This window comes from Pygocentrus nattereri, chromosome 21 (assembly GCF_015220715.1).
Source record: "Pygocentrus nattereri isolate fPygNat1 chromosome 21, fPygNat1.pri, whole genome shotgun sequence".
Taxonomy (NCBI): domain Eukaryota; kingdom Metazoa; phylum Chordata; class Actinopteri; order Characiformes; family Serrasalmidae; genus Pygocentrus; species Pygocentrus nattereri.
Genome location: NC_051231.1, coordinates 14,348,140 through 14,370,000, shown reverse-complemented (window position 1 = coordinate 14,370,000; position 21,861 = coordinate 14,348,140). Strand labels below are relative to the sequence as shown.

General features: G+C 40.9%; 1 protein-coding gene across 7 annotated transcripts in view; it reads right to left on the bottom strand.

The window, feature by feature from the left end:
• lrp1aa (low density lipoprotein receptor-related protein 1Aa) overlaps positions 1-21,861 on the bottom strand; it is a 258,171-nt gene that overhangs the window by 198,258 nt on the left and 38,052 nt on the right. The window lies entirely within an intron of this gene.

Genomic DNA, 21,861 nt, shown 5'->3' with positions numbered 1-21,861 from the left:
GTTAAATTTAGGAACAAGTTTTGAATGTTTTGGGTTGCTGAGGGATTAGGATTTGGATAGAGGTTAGGTTTACGACCAAGTTTTAGTTTAAGGTTAGATTTAGATTTGGGGTTAAGTGTGGGATTTGATTTTGAGTGGAGATGCAGAATTCAGTTTCCCATTGAGGTTAGGTTAAGGATTTGGTCATGGTTATGGATTATATTTTGGGTTAAGGTCAAGGATTATGTTTTGGGTTAAGGTTAGGTTTAGGTTTTAGGTGGAGATTTCTGATTAAATTGTGTATTGAAGTTAACCCAAGTTTTGGGTTAAGGACTAAGATGGCCATAAATGCTTACTGTGTAGGTGTACAGTTACAGACTGAAGCAGATATGTTACTGCGCAGTTCATCAGCCCCTCTATACCCTACTCAAAGGAAAAAGACTACCACTAATCAGATAATAGTGTGTGTGTGTGTGTGTGTGTGTGTGTGTGTGTGTGTGTGTGTGTGTGTACATGAGTATATCAGACAGAGTAGTGTAGGCACGTCCACTGCACTCACTAATGTATGTGTAACTGCCCTGTATTTCCCACCAAAACTGCTTTAGCCAAAACAATCAAACCACAGGTTTTGTTCATATTCACAAAATTCAAATCAATGAACACATTGCTCACATGGCTTGTTTTCTGGCTGTGGTTCTAAAAATGCATATTTACTCATAAAAACACATCTCACGAGTGTCCATAAATTTAGAAGTCTTGCGCTTGAGTCTCTGGTTGCATTACGTTTTTCCTTGAGTCACCACAGAAGAGTTGTTTGTGTCTGTCTGTCTAGAACAGGCGTTACACATCTCACTAAATTGAGCTCGTGGAACAAAGTTACATCCTGTTCCTCTACAGGAATATGAGCAAGTGGGGTGATTAAATAGGTCCATGGTTTGAACAGCATGTGAAAAAGAGAAACACAGAGAAAACAGCAAAACAAGAGAAGCAGCCAAAGTAGCACAAGATCTGGAGGGATTACTACATCAAATTGACATGTAGTGCAGTGTTGTATTCAGCGCTAATTTGTTCTACACACAAGAATAGTTCATGTTCTCAAGGCCACAAATGTCCTCTGCAATCAAACAATAATGCTCCAAAAAAAAGTTTAGCAGAAAAGCAACCTTAAAACAATATTTCACGTTTATGTCCACCAAATTTGTTCAGTGTTTCTTTTGAAAATAAACCAAATGAACAGAGTGATATATTGTGGCGTCAGTAAAGAAGAAGCCACATGAAACATGAAGCTTTAAGTGAATGCTCTTTCATTGAACACTGCAACAGTGGAAAACCACCACACAGTGCTGGCTTAGATGGCCAAGAAGCCAACTGCCACATGACTCTAGTCCATAGATCCACCCAACCTCTCCTCAGCCCACCACAATATATCACCCATGGGTCAGTCAGGTGTGTGACAGCGTCTTATTTGGGCCACAAAGTCATTTTAATTTCCTATTTGTTTGGTCTGGTGCACCGAGATGCACTAAAGTCCCCAGCATGCACTGCAGCATAATGTGTGTTCTGACTTCTTTCTCCAACAAGAATCTATGGGCCAGTGGTCAAACAAAAAGAAATAATGCCTGATGGGCAGTTTTACAACACACACACACACGCGCACACACACTCTAAGCCGCTTCTCCCTCAGGGTTGCCGGGGGGTTGCTGGCAGGATGTGGGAGGAAACTGGAGAACCCGGAGGAAACTCATGCAGACATGGGGAGAACATGCAAACTCTACACAGAGAGGACCCCGTTCACCCAGCCGGGGAATCGAACCCAGACCCCCCTTGCGGTGAGGCAACAGCGCTACCCACCACGCCACCGTGCCACCCATTTTACAAAAACAGCCTGAAACAATTTCGTTTTAGTTAGAATTATTTTGAGTATTCAGTGCCTATTTTGCTGTTGCAATTTTGGCAGATTTTTAATAAACTGTGGCTCGTTCGGGTCATGGCAAAATGTTAAGTGAGTAGTGACCATTGGGTTTGCTGGGATTTTTTAATACGGCCCTATTAGTGGTTGAGTTTGACATCCCTGGTATAGCATATATGATACTGCCCCTCTTAAACTGAACACAAACAACTTATTTACAAATTCTCTCTTACTGCGAGTCTGTGCACTGCTTCTCTGCATGACCACGTCTCCCCCAGGTCTACAGCCAAATGAGCCAGTAGCAGAATACTACAATATTTCACATATTTCACTATAACAGCTCCTCCTCCTCCTCCTCCGCCTCCCATAGCAGTTGGGAGAGCAGAGAATCCCAGATGAACCTGTCCCCTGCAACTTCCTCCAGCTCATTCTAGGCAAACCACTTTTGTGTGTCCAACTTGGACACATAATCCCTCCAGCGGGTCCTAGAATGACCTCGGGGCCTCATCCCAGTCGGCCTGCCTGGTAAACCTCCACCAGGAAGCAGCCAGAGCCATTAAATATCACTGAGTTTTCAGTTTTTGATAGTATATTTTTTTAAGCACTACTGGCTCTTCTTCTCTGTTCCAGCTGATCAGATGAAAAAGTAAATTAAGTGACATATCGTGTATTGTAACAGTTTTTTGTAATTCTGGTATCACAATATTTCTGCTGTATCGTTCACCTCTTTATAGGAGTGAATTCTGTAGTTAAACCAAAAAAAAAAAAAAGTTACTTTTAAGGTATAAAAACTTTTTCAGGATGAATCTGAAGAAGATCTACTCATTGTTGCCTTTAATTCCACAATAGGTTGCGCCCCACTCTTGTTTATACTGCATCACAACATGCAACAGTTCTGATCACAATACTAGAGTTTTGCCCGTATCGTGCAGCCCTGATGTCAGTTAAGTCGGATGAGCTGTAAAGTCAGTCTAAGAGTTTACTGCTCCAAAACACAGAGACTCAAAATAGCAGAGATTCTACATCTGTATACGTCCTAAAACACACCACAAAAACACTGAGCTCCTCGTCTCTCCCTCACCACGAAACAGAACCACACTCTTCATCTTCCCTCCCTCGCTCACTCACTGCTGGCCCATGTTAAGAGTAACATATGGACACACGGCAGAAAGAAGAAATACAATTCAAAAAAGGACAGAGACAAAGGCAAGACGAGAGGGAGAGAAAAAAAGAGGGGGAAAACAAAGATTCAGAGAGAGAGAGAGAGAGAGAGAGAGAGAGAGAGAGAGAGAGAGAGAGAGAGAGAGAGAGAGAGAGAGAGAGAGAGAGAGAGAGAGAATGAGTGACAATGCAAGAGAAAAAAGAACGAGAGAGAGGAGTGGAAGAATAAATGAACCTGCAAAAAGGAAGTAGAGTGGACTAACAGTAGGCTATTCTGGGGCTGGTTGGCACGGCTGGAGTGGAAAGCACAGTGATAATGGAAGGCAGACGGGGCCCTTTTTTTTTTTTTTTTTAAAGCCCGTCTCACTCGGAGGTGTGGAATGGAAGGAAGTGCTAAAGCATGTTCAGAACCTGATTCTAATAGAAACCAGCTCAGAGAAGCAGAGAGAGTCTAAACACACATCCCATAATAACACCTTATACACACATTCAACATCTAAAATTACACTCCAGAAGTCAGAGACCACCCTTCATTTATTTAACACCCACTCAAAACGGCCATTAAGATCAAACAGAGGCCTTAACGACTAAACTCAGTGTGTCTCTCTCTAACTTTTTTTTTTTTTTTTTTTTTTTTTTTACAGCTTCCACTCTTTTCAGGAGACTCGCTTTCAATTTCTCAAGGAACCTGCAGACACCTCCAGAGTTCAGTGTTAGAAGTTGGTTGATAATTTTCTGAAGTAATCAAACATATTCAGTGATGTTGAGGTCTGGACTCTGGGATGGTCAGTCCATTCTTCACCTTCTTTGTTTGATGTGTCCTTTTCTCAGTGAGGTTTCTTGACAGCTACACATCCTTTCAGACCCATAGAGCTGAGTTGTCTTCTCACAGTGGAAGGATGGACAGAAACACCTGTGGATGTTTTCAGACCTGAAGCAGCTTGATTTTCTCCTCTCTCTCACAGATGAAAGCAGTAAGGTGTTGTTTATCTGACGGTGCTCTGATCTCTGGAGCATCCCCTGAAAACTGAAGAGTCTCTGACTCTTGCAACTGTGCAAGTTACCCATGCCATGGGCACTAACACACCCCCATACCATCATATGGTTCTATATAGAGCCTTTCTGAAAAGGGTTCTATATAACACAGTTTCTCTACTGTGACAAGCCTGATATTGTAACAATAGCAGAACCCATTTTTGGTGCAATATAGAACCCTTTTCAAAAAGGCTACAACACATTCTTCTTGATCTTAAGAGCAAAAGATTAGTGTTCATGGTTCTAAGTAGAATCATTTTCTTCACTTATATATGGTTCTTCAAGGGTTCCCTAAGAGTGTAACTTAAACCCCTTTAAAAGTGGCTCTTGTAAGGTCTTTTTAATACTGCAGTCTTTCAGTGTCCCTGTGCTGGGCTTCTGTGACACTTTCCGCAGCCATGAGTTGGTGCTTAAGCCTTTTGTAATATGGGATCACATGTGGAGTTCCAGAGGGGTTAGGATGGAAGGCCACATGGCCAGAGAACGGGCATTGTTTCAGGTCAAAGAAATGCGGCCGCAGGGGTTTTTACGGTGCAGAAAGCTCCGGAATAAGACGTGTCACATGGTCAACGTGACCCAACAGGGCCCCTGCGGCGAGGCCACGTGCCACCTGGACAAACGTTAGGAAAAGAGGAGAAAAAAGGCTTTCAGAAATGCAAGCAGACCAAAAGGAGAGAATGAGAAGAGCCTTTAACATCACTCTCGCCAGTTTATTAGGTCAACACAGCTCACAACTGGTCATTTTATCGGAAACACCAACACAGGTGTACTTTAAGTTTATAGCTGGACTGTATCTGTTACTGCACAAGTTATTTGCCTCCTCTGCCCCATCAATCAGTGAGAGAGTTCTCTAATGAAGAAAATGATTCTACATTAGAACCATGAACTGATGAAGAATGTGCTGCAGACTGTTCTATAGAGCATCCAAAAGGGTTCTTCTACTTTTATGGTGTCAAGCTTGTAACAGTAGAAGAACCCTTTTGGGCGCTATATAGAACACTTTTCGAAAAGATTCTATGTAGAACCATCTACAGCACATTTTCAAATCAATCTGAATCACCTTTTCATCATGCAAAGAACCCTTTAATCATGCATTAAAGATGTAATCATCATCATCATCATCATCAACACCACCAGATGTTAATTAAACCGTGGAGGTAACTGATTGGCCAAGGGACTGACTGGACCTTCTCCTCTGATAGGGATGGGGGGTGGGGGTTATAAACTGTGCAGCAACAGAAGCACTACAGTCTTTCATTGTATACCTATAAAGTGCATGCATGGAGGTGTTTCTAATAAACTGGCCAGAGAGTGCAGGCACAAGGTAGCTGTCTCTAATAAACTGGCCAGAGAGTGCAGGCACAAGGTAGCTGTCTCTAATAAACTGGCCAGAGAGTGCAGGCACAAGGTAGCTGTCTCTAATAAACTGGCCAGAGAGTGCAGGCACAAGGTAAGTGTCTCTAATAAACTGGCCAGAGAGTGCAGGCACAAGGTAGCTGTCTCTAATAAACTGGCCAGAGAGTGCAGGCACAAGGTAGCTGTCTCTAATAAACTGGCCAGAGAGTGCAGGCACAAGGTAGCTGTCTCTAATAAACTGGCCAGAGAGTGCAGGCACAAGGTAGCTGTCTCTAATAAACTGGCCAGAGAGTGCAGGCACAAGGTAGCTGTCTCTAATAAACTGGCCAGAGAGTGCAGGCACAAGGTAGCTGTCTCTAATAAACTGGCCAGAGAGTGCAGGCACAAGGTAGCTGTCTCTAATAAACTGGCCAGAGAGTGCAGGCACAAGGTAGCTGTCTCTAATAAACTGGCCAGAGAGTGCAGGCACAAGGTAGCTGTCTCTAATAAACTGGCCAGAGAGTGCAGGCACAAGGTAGCTGTCTCTAATAAACTGGCCAGAGAGTGCAGGCACAAGGTAGCTGTTTCTAATAAACTGGCCAGAGAGTGCAGGCACAAGGTAGCTGTTTCTAATAAACTGGCCAGAGAGTGCAGGCACAAGGTAGCTGTTTCTAATAAACTGGCCAGAGAGTGCAGGCACAAGGTAGCTGTTTCTAATAAACTGGCCAGAGAGTGCAGGCACAAGGTAGCTGTTTCTAATAAACTGGCCAGAGAGTGCAGGCACAAGGTAGCTGTTTCTAATAAACTGGCCAGAGAGCAGGCACAAGGTAGCTGTTTCTAATAAACTGGCCAGAGAGTGCAGGCACAAGGTAGCTGTTTCTAATAAACTGGCCAGAGAGTGCAGGCACAAGGTAGCTGTCTCTAATAAACTGGCCAGAGAGTGCAGGCACAAGGTAGCTGTTTCTAATAAACTGGCCAGAGAGTGCAGGCACAAGGTAGCTGTCTCTAATAAACTGGCCAGAGAGTGCAGGCACAAGGTAGCTGTCTCTAATAAACTGGCCAGAGAGTGCAGGCACAAGGTAGCTGTCTCTAATAAACTGGCCAGAGAGTGCAGGCACAAGGTAGCTGTCTCTAATAAACTGGCCAGAGAGTGCAGGCACAAGGTAGCTGTTTCTAATAAACTGGCCAGAGAGTGCAGGCACAAGGTAGCTGTCTCTAATAAACTGGCCAGAGAGTGCAGGCACAAGGTAAGTGTTTCTAATAAACTGGCCAGAGAGTGCAGGCACAAGGTAAGTGTTTCTAATAAACTGGCCAGAGAGTGCAGGCACAAGGTAAGTGTTTCTAATAAACTGGCCAGAGAGTGCAGGCACAAGGTAGGTGTTTCTAATAAACTGGCCAGAGAGTGCAGGCACAAGGTAAGTGTTTCTAATAAACTGGCCAGAGAGTGCAGGCACAAGGTAAGTGTTTCTAATAAACTGGCCAGAGAGTGCAGGCACAAGGTAAGTGTTTCTAATAAACTGGCCAGAGAGTGCAGGCACAAGGTAAGTGTTTCTAATAAACTGGCCAGAGAGTGCAGGCACAAGGTAGCTGTTTCTAATAAACTGGCCAGAGTGCAGGCACAAGGTAGCTGTCTCTAATAAACTGGCCAGAGAGTGCAGGCACAAGGTAGCTGTCTCTAATAAACTGGCCAGAGAGTGCAGGCACAAGGTAGCTGTCTCTAATAAACTGGCCAGAGAGTGCAGGCACAAGGTAGCTGTTTCTAATAAACTGGCCAGAGAGTGCAGGCACAAGGTAAGTGTTTCTAATAAACTGGCCAGAGAGTGCAGGCACAAGGTAGCTGTTTCTAATAAACTGGCCAGAGAGTGCAGGCACAAGGTAGCTGTCTCTAATAAACTGGCCAGAGAGTGCAGGCACAAGGTAGCTGTTTCTAATAAACTGGCCAGAGAGTGCAGGCACAAGGTAGCTGTCTCTAATAAACTGGCCAGAGAGTGCAGGCACAAGGTAGCTGTCTCTAATAAACTGGCCAGAGAGTGCAGGCACAAGGTAGCTGTTTCTAATAAACTGGCCAGAGAGTGCAGGCACAAGGTAGCTGTTTCTAATAAACTGGCCAGAGAGTGCAGGCACAAGGTAGCTGTTTCTAATAAACTGGCCAGAGAGTGCAGGCACAAGGTAGCTGTCTCTAATAAACTGGCCAGAGAGTGCAGGCACAAGGTAGCTGTTTCTAATAAACTGGCCAGAGTGCAGGCACAAGGTAGCTGTTTCTAATAAACTGGCCAGAGAGTGCAGGCACAAGGTAGCTGTTTCTAATAAACTGGCCAGAGTGCAGGCACAAGGTAGCTGTTTCTAATAAACTGGCCAGAGAGTGCAGGCACAAGGTAGCTGTTTCTAATAAACTGGCCAGAGAGTGCAGGCACAAGGTAGCTGTCTCTAATAAACTGGCCAGAGAGTGCAGGCACAAGGTAGCTGTTTCTAATAAACTGGCCAGAGAGTGCAGGCACAAGGTAGCTGTCTCTAATAAACTGGCCAGAGAGTGCAGGCACAAGGTAAGTGTTTCTAATAAACTGGCCAGAGAGTGCAGGCACAAGGTAGCTGTCTCTAATAAACTGGCCAGAGAGTGCAGGCACAAGGTAGCTGTTTCTAACAAAACTGCCATTCAGATGATGGGAAAGGTAGGTGTTTCTAATAAACTGGCTACTTTACATATTGTTTATGTACACTGCAAAGCTTAAAACAGCAGCAGCTATGAAATCTGAATGCGTGCCCATTTGTACTGACAGATATGTGCCACATAAACACGCAAGAAAGTGCTCAGAGAAAAAAAAAGCCCAATGCTTATAAATAAATAAACCTGAGGTTGGTGCACCTGTGTGACTCACCCTCCATGCAGAGGTGGTCCGCACTGCTGGGGTTCGTGTCTAAATCCCACGCACAGTTTCCAGGCCTGACAAACAAATAGACTGTGTAGACTGTGGCGAGGCAGGGTAGTGGTACAGAGGAGTAAAACCTCACAGGCAAGTGCAAATTACAGATAACTCTGTGCAAGCCTCATAATTGCCACTGTGCCTTTTGTTATGTCATTCATCAATGCTTTCTAATTACAGGTTGCTATTTTTTTGTTGTTTTTTTTTTTTTGGTTATTTTCTAAGGAATGACTAACTGATTAAAGTGGTAGTTTGGCAACAACACAAAGCCACATTTACAAAATGGACACAAATTTAACCCAAGGTATTTTAGGAAACCAAAAGTGGTCGTACTGTGGCATGGCTCCAAGGAGCATGGAAAGGCATATTTGCCAAGTAAATCACTGCTAATTCATCAGTAAGATAAATTTAAGGCGTAATCGCGACAGCCCTGATTCCCAAGAGGAGATCTTATCTAGATACTGTATAAAAGCAGATCTTCATTGTTCTCCTGAGAGACAGATAACCGGAACATCTCAGGAGTTTTCAACATTGTCCAAGTCATGTTTCTATCTGACCGTGTAGCGTCTCGTCTCATCATTTCAAGTCAAAACACTCCTTGATAATCATCTGCTGGCAGGCAGACAGAAGCAGTTAGACTGCACGAGTTCTCCAAAGGCAGACAACAGCTTCCTCCAGTCTCGCCAAATTCACATAATGCAGGAAAATAACCATTCAGAGCCGGCGTGGAGAAAATGATTGCCCAGTTCAGCCTGCCAACATGTCTAATGAAGGTGTGCTAATGACTCTCCCTGGAAAACATGCAAGGATTGTCGCCCCGCTGCTTAGTTTCTGCACCGAGCTGCGGGCAGACGATAGGAATGTTGAGGAATGTCACAGCCAACAGAAAAAAGGAAGCTTCAAACACAAAAATCTCATCAGATATGAATTGTCGTCAAACGCTGTGGTCAAACCAACATCATGGTGAGGGCATAATCCAGAGATCTTCATCAAATTTACTCATGTTCCACAACTTACCACAAATGTACTCAATCAGCCAAGATGTCTGGTGTCTGGAGTTGGGTTCTTTAGCTTTAGCACTGGAGCTACAAGACTAACGTAGCATACAAGAAACGGAAATTAATTATATATTAAATGGTTAAGACAAACAGTCATTCAGAGGGGTTTGGTGTGAAATGCTCTGTTCTAGAGTCAGAATTGTTCACAGTGGTGGTGATAGAAACCAGATGTCCACCTCTAAAAGGTCCCTTTCAGAAAGTTATTACATGAAATGGTTATGAATATGATGTCTGAGACACTGTTTTACAATCATTTCAAAAAGGTTTTTTTTCACCTTAAATGTATTTTTAATCCATTCATGGTGGAGGGATACATGCAGGGTGTAAGGCAAAATAGTCCCAAAGATATAATACTGAATTATTCAGAAAATATAAAAAAAAAAAAAAAAAAAAAAAAAAAAAAAAAAAAAAAATCTACCTTCAGTAATCTCTAACAAACTTGACACTTTTCTGACACTGTATGACACTATAAACATGAACACTATAAACATGGGCTATAGTACACTGGCATAGCTAAAAACAGCTACAGACTTGAAGTACTATAGCTCATGATAATAGAGAAATGTGTGATACAGTGTCAGACACATCATAATCAAGTCTATTAAGAGATACTGACCACACGGCCTTTAGCATCAGTTAACTCAAGGCCATAAACTTGTTAGCTAAACTAGCCTCGTAGCCCTAGTGCTAAACTCCAGAAGTAAACTTCAGACACCCAATATGTCCACAAATCACCGGCTCACAAACTGATGTCACGCAAGCATGCTCATTTAAATATAAGACCGTGCCCAACCACGTTCGGGTCTGATCAGTAAACTTGGCTGTTTTATAAGCAATGGATTCTCACATGTATATCACTCCATTCATGGTTTTCAGTTTTGTTTTTTTGTTTTTTTACACACTTTGAAAATGCCTCTTGCGTAAATATGATTAAGAGACCATTATTAGTCCCACAAAGGGGAAATTTCACCTTGTGGTCCAAAAGAAGTGGCCCAAAATGTCTTGGGAAAACGTCTGGAAAGTAAAGAAGGTTTTTCCATCCCTATAAAGTTGGCATTATGTAGATATGACGTTTTTTTTCTTTCAAATTTTGCTGGATGTTTAACCCACTTAGTGTCATACAAACTCTCAACATTGAACATAATGTTTCCTGGGACTTCATTATTAGCCTTATTAGCTACATTAGCCTCATAGCTTGAGCACTAAAGAAGCAATCTTCAGACGCCAAACGTGTTGGCTGCTCTACTATGAGGTAAGTTGATTGTTCTGATTGAGCTAAAGCTTTAAGTGAGCATCTGCTGAAAGATCTACAAACGACTGAGGACCACAGCTGTTGGTCCTGAAGGACTCTCTCTGTATGTTGGTTTCACGTTCCAAAGACGCTGGGGAGCACTTTACTCTAAACATTCCAAACAATTACTCAAAAACGATCTCGGCCTTTTGGTGACCTTCTTGGAGGCCATGTTACACTTGGGGGGGGGGGGGGGGGGGGATGAAAAAAAAGACCATTAATGCTTTAATAACATCAACTTTAATTCTCTAGGCACATAATACACTTTTATGAGCTGCCAATATGAGAGAGCACACATAGGTATTTCAAGCACGCATAGTCTTCCATCCTAGTTCAAGTTCTTCTCGCTACTAGTGAAGCACTTTCGTTCTGTGGCTCATCCTCTCCACTCCATTTGGTAAGCAATGCCTTAATGGTGAGCCGCGAGTGTCTCCATATTTCAGGAGAAAATGAGTCTCTTGCTAGACGGCTGGGAGAGCGCCAGGCCCAGCAGGAACCCCCAAATCAGACGCTTAACACTCTACAAATTTGCCTCTGTGGAAACATTACTGTCACAACAAATGGGAGACTAACGGAAAAGATGCAGCCGCTGCAACAGATAACATCCTAATTCAGTCAAAACACGTCCCAGACGACTATGTCCAGACTTGGCTACAGTGGTGTTCTGTATGCATTTACTTATTCAGAAGAAGTGTACTGAGACCACAGTAATAATTGGAGTGATAAAGTCTATGATACTATAACAGAAAGAAATGGAATGTCCATTATTAATTCCACCATAATCCTGCATAAATCGAAGGTTCAGAGGTAAACAAAGTCATTCAGAGTGTTTGGTATGAAATGTTCCGTTCTAGAGCCAGAACTCTTCACAGTGGTGATAGGAGCCAAACGTCCACCTCTAGAAGCTCTCTCACAGAAAGTTACTAGATTGAATAGTTATGAATACACTGCCTGAGGTCTGAGACATTGTTATACAGCAGTTTTTAGAGAATGTTTTGGCTGAAAACACTTAAAATCCATGGATATGTGCAGGGTTTTAAAGGGGCAAAATAATTCTGTACACACACTTACTTTAAAAGAGTTCTTGATAGTTCATGATAGTTTGGTGATAAATCTAATTAACCGCTTCCCCCTTTTACCCTGAATGTAGTCAGTCATTCAGCCAAGACATGTTCTTCTTGACTTTTGGCACTGGAGCTAAGAGGCTAATGCTACTAACAAGTAATGGAAGCCAACAGCCTACTAGCATGATGCTAACTGCATGCCTAAATCAATCACACAGTGGCCTTAAAGTCCATGGAGATGTTCAGCATCTCTAATAGACTGGATTGTGGTTTCTTACACTGTATGACACATTGTTTTCTAGAAACATGGACTAAATTACATTAGCATAGCTAAAAACAGCAGCAGCTATATTGAAGCCTGAGTTTAGCCCATGTTTATAGATAAGTGTGTCATACAGTGTCAGAAACCACATAATCAAGTCCACTTGAGATACTAAAACATCTCCACGTGCTTGGAGGCACACTTGTGGAAGTCATTGGTGCAAGCTTCCTACGTCAACACACCCCTGCAGGAAAAAAACCAGCAAGCATTTCATGCTGGTTTAAGCCACTCTATGCTTGTTTATACTAGTCCATGCTGGTCCGGCACTGGTTGGACACCCCAAGTTGGACACCCCAGCACGGTCATGCTGTTCGACCAGTGTACCATCAAAACACAACATATGCTTGTTTTGCTGCTGACCAGCATATTATTTTCCACGGTTGAAGACCAGCATAAGAGCATATAAAGCAAAGTATGCTGCTTTGGTGGTGACCAGCCATGCTCGTCTATGCTCTTTTTGTAGCAGGGATACCAACAAAAACCAAAACAGTGCAGGCAGTAAGTATTTGGACAGGTCTAGATCTCAATTTGGCTGGATCTGAAATGGAACACCACCCATAAGGCTGAAGATCAGAACATCAGCTTTAATTTTTCCATCTACACTGGATGAACCACGAGTCAGCTATTTCAAGTATGTCAAGAAATCAATAGTAATTGGACAAATTAATCTTCAATAAAAATGGTTAAGAATCATAGGGATGCATTAAATCTCTGCCCCAATAACAGTAACAGAAAAGTAACACATTGTGAACAAGAGCAATACAAAGAGGTTATGCTTAATTTTGTTGATTTGAATTCTCCGAACTACTGCACTAAGCTGCAGCATTGAAATAAAGCACCCTGCAGAAGGAACCAGCATAGACCAGCAAAACCAGCATGTTTTCGATGCTGGTGTGCTGGTCAACCAGCATGACTGTGTTGGGTGACCAGCTAAACCAGCTCTAGACCAGCACAGACCAACATGGAATTCTTCTTGGTCTGTGCTAAATACAGTGTTGTGAAGAAACATTCTCCATTATTTAAGCATTTGTTTCAATTCCAACATGTAAATGCAGCATTAGACATGAAGCTAGCACAATGCTAATAGGTGGGGTATAAGCTTCATAAGCCTCACAGCTCCAGTGCTAACACTAAAGAAGCAAACTATACTAAACATGTCCTGGCTGACTGACTGTATTTGGTATAAAACATTTGCCAATCTATTCCTTTCACATTTCATTTAAAAGGAGTTTTAGGAGGTAGCAGTTCATTCAGCTCTCCTGCTGAAAAAAAAAACAGCACAGACCAGCACACTTGTCTGTGATTTATGATTTATGCTAGTCTGGTTTAGCTGATCGCCCAATAGGATAATGCTGGTTGACCAACATACCAGCATCCAAAACAAAACTTCTCTGCTGTCTGAAGAACATCTTATATCTCCATTATTATCATTTTTCAGTTTTTGGCATCATTTTTTTTACACAACTTTACACAACCTGGTCACACCTTTGCTGGAACGTGTTGTTGGGATCAAATTAAAATTGGGCATATATTTTTCAAAAAATGTCATTTCTCAGTTTCAACTTTTGATATGGAGTGCTAAGAGCGCCCCCCTTATGGCGAATCTGAATTCTGGTGGAGAAACTAAATTTCATAAAATAAACATGGATATTTAAAGCTTTTTCATGCTGCTTGTTTATTCCTGTTAAATTGACATTGAAAGTAACATGCTCTAGAAGTCCTATTATGTTTTTATTGGTACAAATTTTTTATTTGTGCTACAGCTACAGTGACTTTCCTACCACCAACATGACCTGTTCAAGATGTTTACGTACAACCCCATGGATTTAGTAAAAAAAAAAAATTAAAAAAAATAAATAAATAAAATAAAAATTATGGATAATAAATAAAATATATATTTGTGTTGTAGTCATGGTGATCCCTGGTTCCTATCAGCACCACTGTAAAGAAATCTGAACCACTGCACTCCAAACCACTCTAAATGATTCTGCCTACATTTCAACCGCTAAACAGCACAGAAATAAAAATGGTGGAAATCCTTATTAAGGCAACTGGAAGTTTTCACACTCTGTGTCCTCAGCATAGAATGAAAAAGATGACAAAGAGCTCCGACTCCAGGTAACAGTGCTATTATTAAGTCTCCTTAATGAAAGGATTAATTAGGACATTAGGAAATGTATGATATGCAAATGATTAAGCACAGAGCGAGAGGAGACAGAAAAACGAAAGGAATAAAGCAGTGAAGCAAGTCTTAATACAAATGGTTGAATGCCCCATGAAGAAAACAGGAATTCAGTCTTTAACAATAAATGCGAGTCTGCAGTTTGTTTTATCATCTCTTATAAAGACTAAAAGAGTTTGAGTCATCAAAGAAAGCAGTGAAGAGGTGCATGTGCTTATAGTACAAAGCTGAACTGATAAGAGCTGATCCTGAAATTCAGCAGAAACTCATTCCTCAAACGACTCCTCCACTGTACACTGTTCATCTGGGTTTCGCCTGACCAATATATATTAGTTGATTAATAAATCAGCTGATAAAGTTTAATCAATTTTTCACTATCAGCAAAAATCCCACAGTTAATTATGCTCAAAACTTTTTCCTATCATTAGGGGGAGAAAGAAAACTTAACTGCAGCCCCATTTTTGCCTGAAATGGCATAGCCAAAGTAAAGGAGATGCTGTTCCCACATATTTTGGTCTCATTTGAAAGGAAACAAACTCAAGTTTATTTACAAGGAATCAGAATATCTGTATGAAATCACTGACTCAGAGCAAGAGTCTAAAAAGGAGGAGTTTATTTCCTCCAGACTCAGATCTCTAAACAGATCTCTGACTCTTGCCGTGTTATCAGACCACAGGTTTTCAATTATAGCATCTCTGTGGAGAGCAGTGATTCTTTGAAGGTGAGGACACAAAGATCTGCTATAGCGTTAGCTCATTCAGTGCTAATGCTGCAATCTAATGCAATCTAAGCTAATGCTGCAATTTGTATAAATTGAATCCTGGAACTTTAAGATTTCTAACAATAGATGGCTTCACTGTACTGCTGGACGATTTGATGCACCCAAAGTCATGAGAAGTAAACCAAAGTAATGCCAAGTAATTCTGTTCTCCTTCCGTATTTCCTTATGCAAGATGATCATCTTATCCTCTACATAAACTCCACACAAATATGAATTGTGCTCAATGATGCATTTTGACTGTAAATGAAAAAAGTGCAGGGAGACTTTTCACAGCACTGTGTGTGTGTGTGTGTGTGTGTGTGTGTGTGTGTGTGTGTGTGTGTGTGTGTGTGTATATGGAGTTACCTGCCAACAAGTGATTTTCAGCACAACAAGGTCTCTGTTCTGCTGGAAAAGTATCTCAGGCTATTATGAATCAGTGGGTGTCCAAACTTTTCACTGCTTTCCGCGGTCAGCCAGAATGCGCAGTGAAGCCATGGTCTCTCTTCACATATTTATTTTACTTTTTTTTACAAAGACACTTCTGTTGATAAGGTAGAATATATTTCTTGCATCAAAAAGAAACATTTACTTTCATTTAAACTCCTAATTTTAGGATGTTTTCTGCTGTTTGTGTAAACATCCCTTTCCGATGTGACCAAAGACTGCTGTAAAGTGAACTGATCAGAAAACCTCAGTACTTTCATTGATCTGAGATTTAGTGACGAACGGGTTAAGCAGACAGACTCCTGTAAGGGCGCCTCTCTCACCCTCCCTTCACTGCCTCTCTCACCATTCATGCTAACTCAGAGATTACATAACGCTTGCTAGAGTTTAAACCCCCAACACGCTTCCTGCTGGAGGAACAAGAGCTCTGTGTACCGCCTCCCCATCACACACCAGCATGAGGCTCGGCTCCCACCATCTGACCCTCCCCAATTTACCTAGCTGAGAGAGTGAGAACAGCTCAAGAGATGATTAAACTGCTTCTACAAAAAAAAAAAGTCCACAAAACTACATCTAACCTAATTTTACCTCCAGCCTCACAGCTCCAGAGCTCAAAATAAAAAGAAAACTTTAGACACTGGTTTGCTTCATTAGTTTCTGAGAGAGTACAGCAGGAAAAACTGTATAAATATGATTATGCTAAACTATTCTTTTACATGCATAAACCACTTACATGCATATCATCACTGTCGTTTCTTATTTTTTACCATATAAAAACTGCAAAGCCTCAACAGTGAAGAACAGTACAGAACAGTGAAAACAACTGCTGTAGTAAACCTGCTTTTAACAGGTGGAGATGTTAAGCATGCAGGGTCACTATGGCAACCAGAAACCCTGCACCTTTTCCACATGCATGTTTCACTCACTGGCAATTTCCCCCCATGCAGGGTTGCCAGATTCTGTTTCCCCACCAAGATGCAGGTTCCTTTTTTTTTTTTAAGCTACTTTTAGCTAAATCACCTCATGATTGCATATTGATTTTAGTGTTGAATAGCTAGCAACCCAAGGACACACTGGCAGTAAGACACAGTTAAACTTTAAAGCAACTAGCTCCATGTTGAGTTGCATGCAATGTCATTTCCGTGCAACTTGACCGTTACACAAAGTAATTCAATGACAAAGTTGCATGCTAAATTTCAACTAGTTAGCCGATTTTTTCAATACATCTCTGTAAATACATCTAGACATCTGTGAATTGTTATTTACATATCTGCATTTTTATAGTCATTTCATTTTTCTCTATTGTACTGTGTATATTAAGACTATGGCAAAAAAAGAAATCCATGATATTTCAGGAAATAGTCATGATGCATGATTTGTCATGATATCTACATTTTTTGATACACTTTCATGATAATAATCCAACATGATGACATGTTGATTAAGATTAAGAAAGGAATCTGCATTCACTGCCACCACTACTTTGATTAGCCATTTCGTAAAACTTGTTTCAGGTGCAACTGAGTGTCAAGCGAGTTTCAGGATGCTTTCTATTATGCAGGTTTCATGCAACTAAAGGTGCATGTAAAGTTTCACTGTGTAATGCCAGCCTTAAACATAAAAGTAATGAGACTATTCTTGTTTAAATATTTAGTGGGTTAAATTTTACACCTGGTTTCAAACGTTTGACACACGTTTTGGGCCAGTTTAAGCTACTGGTGGGTTTTAAGGAAACTTTGTGCTGACCGTTTAGCCATAGCTTGGCAGGTGAGAACACAAGCACAGCTTAAGATGTAGATTTAACTTTGTGTGTGTAATTTAAATTAAACGTCAATCGCTGGATCAGGACATAAGCAATAAAGATTGAAATCAAAAAGTTGTTACATTTCCTTACACAAAATGTTAGGAACATTTTTCCTTCTTCAGTAAAGTTACTTTTTCAGAGATATCATGTTTTGTTCCAACAGCAATGATATAAAGCAATGATTAGATCATAAATAACGGGACAGTTTTACAGCAGTGATTACTGTAAAATCTGCACTGATTATCAGTGCAAGACTGTGGTCACTTCCGACGTGGGCGCTGAGATCCAGAAATGAAAATAAAAGGTCTTTTTCCACCCAGTACAACAAACAGGAATTACAATCTACACTGAGGGAAGCTGTAGGGCGATAAGTTTTTTGCTACAGCAGGAATATCGCTTTACTTCAGCTTATTCAAGCCCTCCATCCCCTTTACAAAGGTCGCCATTGTGTTGGAGAGGACCTCATCGGACGGCTTAACCAGCTGCAGCGGGCACAGAGGCTGACTTCACCGCTAACGGCGTCCGCCTTAACAAAAAGGCCACAGTGCAATCCTGCCACGTAAATAAATAAACCCCTTTTTCACGCTTCAGTCCGTCGCTGTTTCGGGGGGCATCTGCATCCACAGAGCTGCACACAGAGCACGTCTTCACACGTTTCACAGTGATAAATCACGTCAGCCAAGGCTAAAAAACACACAAACGCCTGTTCTTATACAAGGTCAGGACTCTGGGTCATACATATTTTATTATTATTTGCTATGGAAAGTGAACTTCACACTGTATATGCACATCAAAACCAACAGACCAATAGAAATAGTCCAAAACGACTTCCATTTTTACTGGTTACATTTTTCTCCATTTTATGAGGTGTGTGTTGTGGTACTGATGATGCATGAGAATCTATACATAACAATAATATTTTGTACATGTAGAATAAACACACTTAGTCTAATGATGTTTTGTGAAAAGAGGTTAATATCCTCTACAGAGAACACACTTAAATCTGGCCTGCCTTCACATGCTTAAGTGTATAAAATACTGGAGAAAAATTACACAAAATGTTCTACAACTTTTACTCAGGACACATTTTGTCCTTTATTTTTCCCCCCAGTATGTTAAATTCAGCACATAAACAGTAACTGTGCAATAAAATGTATAGTACCGTGTCTCTATAGAGGATGTATTTACACTTCAAATCACCAACAACATGGAATTTGACTTTGTAAAAATTCTATACATATATAGCTTGAACTTAAATGTTTTGACTGGAAATTAAATAAATGAAGGGTGGTCTCTGACATTTACACCGTACTGCATGTAAGCATATCTATACGTAATAATTTTCTAAGCCCAACGCTAAATTTAGCCCTGACATTAAATTTAGATACCTTAAAGGAGCAATATGTAAGACTGAGTTTAAAACATTCCAAAAAGGTGATGATGAGTCTGGCTAGTGTCCAGTCTACCCAGAGCCAGTTTGAGGAGTCTGGCCTCTTCTTATTTCCCCCATTTATATCAAAAGTTTATATCAAAAACTTGACAGCAAAACACAACAGGGTGCCAGAGTCCTCAATGAATGGGGTGAATGGAGCTAAACGGCTAAAAATGAAAAGTTTAAATAGTTTCCAATCACTCACCAAGAACTTTCCTTTAATTTTAGAAATTACACGTATTTTACTAAAAAAGTAAAGAAAACTCACCTGTACATTTCCTTTTTTCTACAGCAAGTAGAAACTTTTTGCAGCAGGACGCTAACACTACTACTAATGAGCCTTGATTGGTTGGTATTACCGCTACTGAGCTCTGACTGATTGGCATTACTGATACTGAGCGCTGACTGGTTAGGACTGCTGCTGCTGAGCATTGGTTGATGAGCGGAGCAGGTCGGTGGCTGTTTGCCTTCACTGAAGTCATGAACGTACATGAGGCACCGTTTTAAACTCTTGTAACTCGAGTTCAAAAGCGTTTAAAAACATGACAGTAATGTTTTATGCCATTCAAATATTTAAGCATTTATAACTTTAACATCTATAACTTTGCTCAAATGCTCCATCTTAATCCATTCATTTTGGACTCACTTGCGAGTACTCTCTAATGTTTCAAAAACCTGGAAAACATTACAGAGTGGGAATTATCCACTCTACAAGTTCTCTAGTCCTCATCCAGTCCAATATGACAGGAGGAAAAAGCAGACGCTCCCAGCAAGAAACCACAATGAAAAGAAGGTACATAAATAGAAGCAAAAACAAGAGTTAGCATTAGACACTGCTGGAGCTCTCCGCAAGTAATGGGACAAAGTTTGATGCAATATTTCTTCTAGACTGGTAATTTAACAGGGGGAAGCAGTAAAGAGGGAGTAGGAATGACTGTACATTATGCATTTAACAGGTTGTACCGTCCTGCATATTGGACCTTTAAAGAACTGAAAAGAAATGAAAAGGCTTCTGTAAGCAACACTTCAAGAGATCCCGAAAACAATCTTAGTTCAGTCATTATGTACTGTGGCCCAATAATGCATCCTGTAGAAACAGGGTTCACCGGAACATCCTATTCCAGCAACAAAATGAGACATTCAGTTTTACAAAAGCACTTCAGTTCAGAGATTAGTTCTAAAATTAGGAGGGTTAATATGCCTGGGTCTGGTCTGGACAGGCTGAGGAGCGATGAGGCTCCAACAGAGAGCAGAATGGACAAGTGGGCTCAACTTTCCATAATTTTCACAGTCACTTTCCAGATGACGGTTTGCGTGTTTCCTGTCTGTGAAGGTGCTGACCCTCCAAACTCTTGAACTTGAAGAGAAAATCAGGTCAGGGTTTTTTCCCCCCTTTCTGGTCTTACTTTTAAGCAAGAACTCAGCCAAAAATCTTATTCACCCCCTTTATTCCACACATTCCATCAGCCAAGACACGTTTGGAGTCTGAAGTTTGCTTCTGTAGTTTTAGAGTGGAGTTACACTCAAAACAGAAAAAGTTCCCAAATAGTTTTTCCTGGAATGTATACACTCTTAAAAAAGTTGGAATATGTTGTTTATGGTTCTACGTAGCACCATAACAGCAGCAGAACCCTTTTTGGTGCTAAATCGAACCTTTTCAGAAAACATCTTTATAGACTTTGAGAATTTCCTTTATCCAGTTCTATACTTAAAAAAACTGGTTCTTCAAGAGTTATTTAGTAAAGGCAATGGTTCTCTTTAGAACAGAGTTCTTTATAGAGGAATTTTGTGCCTAAACAGTTCCTTGCATAGTGAAATAGTTCTTCAGGCTAATAGAGAATGTACTGTATGTATGTTGTATACAGGCCCAAAATGGATTATTTTTGTTTAGATATCAAGCTTTCATAAGGTTCTATATAGAACCACATACAACACATTCTCCATCAATCTGAAGAACCATTTCACCATGCAAAGAACCATTTAAATATGAAATGGTCCTTATAAAGAACTGCCTTCACTGAAGAACCCTTTAAAGAACCGTCTATTTTAAGCATGTAGATAACAGTATATTATACAGTGGTAGAAATCAAGCAACTGGACAGGCTAATTGGGAGGGTATTAGCTTCCATTATTTGTTAACTACATTAGCCTTGTAGCTCCAGTGCTAAAACTAAAGAGACATTTCAGACACCAAATAATTTTGGATGAGGGGTTACATTTTGGATAAGGGAAAAACTGTGTCAGATTTTTTTACCCCCAAGCTGTCTCTTTAAATCTCTTCCAAGATCCAGACCCGGACCCTCTTCCCCTGGACGCTGTCCTTCTCTCCCTCTTTCATAACGAATGACTCAGCCTTCATGTCCTGCCTCTTTTCCACCCGCAGCTGTGAAAAGCGAGCTGGGACTGAGAGAAAAAGATAAACTTTATAAAGCGTGAAACTGGTTGTGACTGAGGAGCACAAACATTAGTTTTGTCCTCGTTCGGCCGAATGAAGCCCAGTATTGTTCCCCCTGCGGCCAGGCTTCCAGAAGCAAGTTAAATCTAATTACATGTCAATCCTGGATCTGCCTGTGAACAGCTCTATGATAACCCAACAGGACAGTACTGCTTTAATACGTTTTCATTATGACACCCCAAGTGAGCGGTGCAATTCGTCACGGCCATGCTTGAGCTACAACTTCAGTAACAGAGCACAGCGTGTTCAGAGCTACACTGTAGCAGAAAAACTGCTTCAACTTTTCAAAGACATCCATAAGCCACAAGAACTTTCTTTAGGAAAGTGAATGCACGTCCTTCAAAATAATATTAGAGCTTCTACGTTGAAAAAAGCAAAAGCTTTTTATGATGGAAACAGAATGCTGAAGAATATTTGAGCCAGGCACATATTGTCACACATCAATGTGACATTTCTTGACGTGAGGTTTTGTGCATTTAAAAAAAAAAAAAAAAAAAAAAAAAAAAAAAAAAAAAAAAAGCAGTTTTGAAACACATTTTAGTCATCATAACAGAAAAACAGTGATGGCCTAAAGAAACCACCCTTCATTTTTTTAGTCTTCAGTCAAAAACCAAAAATATATAAAAAGCTAACATACTCCTAACAACCAGTCGGAAGACCAGGTAGACGCCAAAACTGTCCCCATCAGATAAACAGCACTTCAAGC